Source organism: Halyomorpha halys, unplaced genomic scaffold (assembly GCF_000696795.3).
Source record: "Halyomorpha halys isolate HHAL.00 unplaced genomic scaffold, Hhal_1.1 Scaffold1104.1, whole genome shotgun sequence".
In the NCBI taxonomy this organism is placed as follows: domain Eukaryota; kingdom Metazoa; phylum Arthropoda; class Insecta; order Hemiptera; family Pentatomidae; genus Halyomorpha; species Halyomorpha halys.
This window is the reverse complement of record NW_027107719.1, coordinates 184,416-186,524: the sequence shown is the minus strand read 5'-3', so window position 1 is coordinate 186,524 and position 2,109 is coordinate 184,416. Positions and strand designations below refer to the sequence as shown.

The window sequence follows — 2,109 nt, the reverse complement described above, 5'->3', positions numbered from 1 at the left end:
ATTTCCAGACCTAACTTTTGATAGCAGCATTTCGTATATGCGTTACTTAAAAAATTCCATTTTCCGACACTTAATATAAATTTTGGGTAACTTAAAATGCAATTTTATTTGTTTATCAATTGTAATGTATAAGTTGTACTATTTGTTTGTAAATATGAAGAAGTTATTATAAAGCTGCAGAGTTTATTTGATTTCTGGATGGTTGATGATTTGATTTCAATTTTTCACTTTCGCGTTGTGTTTTTTGGGCCAGTTTCTTTTTTTTTCTTTTTATTACTAATCGCTTAGTCCATAATTACTTGTGTACAAAGTCCATGGTACACGACATTCTACCCCCAGACATTGCGAGCGATCGTTTATCGATCACAAATGGCCCAGTAAAGGAGAGATTATTGCGGTATTAAAAAATTAAGCTCACTAAGCTGTGAAGAAATATTATTATTTCAGAGTAGGCTATTAATTTTTTATGAAGGAAATACCAATACAAAAAATATGTACATAAATACAAAGGTAATACACACACAAAAATCTACAAATTCTTCCAGGTGGTTAGAGTGCTGTGTTCATGTTGGCCTAGCGTATTTCGGTTTGGCAGGGGTCAGTGAAAGAAAATATTTAACGAGTGATTACGGCGATATCAGCATCGAACCTTTGGCATCGGCTACTCCTTATAGGAATAAAAACTGATTTTAATAAATTACTAATTAAATTTAAAAAATAAATGTATAAAAAATTAATTGATTCGAGTTCATCGAACAATCCCAACCCAATGTAAATTTCCAAGATAATTGTTATCGATTGAGGTCACTGATCTCCTATCTTAATATTCCTTAGTGGACCCCTAGCAGTTCCAGAAGAAAATACTCCGTTATTGCAGTAAGTACTAAAATAGAAAGTTATATTTATAATTTGTTCCTAAGCTTTACTGCGAGTACTGTGTTCGTGAGGGTTTTAATAACCTTTTCACCTTCGTTTCATAAATATTTTCATTTAAAACACTTGGTGTACTTTACTTTTTCTTTTTTTTCTAGGCCAGCACTATTGCAAAACTGCATCATAGATAGAACCACCGTTAATGTTTTCAACTTCTTAGAAGTTCTCAGTTTTGAAATAAAGCGGTCATTATTAGGGCCAGGAGTTTCATAGAAATCTATTCCGATTTGATGAGCTTTTCACTTAATGGTCGGAATTTTTCCAGGGCGCCTTCTGGATCTTCTTATTTCTCTGTTAAAAAAAAAAATTAAGTATTTATCGCGCGGCGTAGATAGAAATTTAAACATTATCTTCATGGTTGTTGTATGCCAATCGATTTGTCTCTTTCTCAAAAGTAAGAAAAATATATCACTGTTTTACTAAATGATTTTTTATTCACAAAAAATTTTGTAAAAAAAAAATTGTTTAATGAAAAAGTAAATCATATTCGATTATAGGATCGTTAAATACCGGTTTAAAACAATTTTAAAACTGAAAAAATTTTTAATTTAATTTATATGGAGGATTCTTTTTCTCCGGTGTCCATTGATCATATAATTGTTATATAAACTATAATTCTTTATTTTTTATCCAATTACTTCGTTATTACAACTGCTAGAAAGCTGAATGTTCTCTTCTTACTTACATTACCACCATTTAGATTTAATGCCTTTATAGGGGTGAAATGTTGGTTTTATATAAAGAAAAACGTCTCCCTTTCTGATTTGTTTAATAATATCCGGTTTGTGCTTATTGGTGGAGTTTATACAGCACCAAACCACTCCCAAGATTCGTGTAGATTGGTTGAGTTATGTTGAAGTTATTTATGTTTTTTTACCATCTATTTCTATTATATAATGTTACTAAAAAAGATTTCACCTGCTTTGAGGAGGTTTATTGCGTTGACACCGACGGATAAGATACGCTGATATTGTCGCATTTACAAAAATCGGAGACTCTGATCTTGGATCCGACGGTAAGATTTGAGAGTTATGACCTCGAACAGGAGGGTAGAGTGAAAAGGGGAAAAAATATGAAAAATGCGTGCCTTTATTTGGATCTCGCGGAACCATATCAGATAGAACAAGAGCTTCTTAGAAGACCTAGGTGTTAGCATCGGGGATATTGCGATCTTGG

The 2,109-nt window shown here is 32.1% G+C and overlaps 1 protein-coding gene across 1 annotated transcript in view; it reads left to right on the top strand.

The window, feature by feature from the left end:
* Positions 1-792: 792 nt before the first annotated feature.
* Positions 793-2,109, top strand: part of LOC106688323 (cytochrome P450 6a2) — a 35,286-nt gene continuing 33,969 nt past the window's right edge. The window contains exon 1 of the mRNA XM_067046071.1: positions 793-876. The gene's annotated coding sequence lies outside the window, so the exon portion shown is untranslated. The remainder of the gene's footprint in view (positions 877-2,109) is intronic.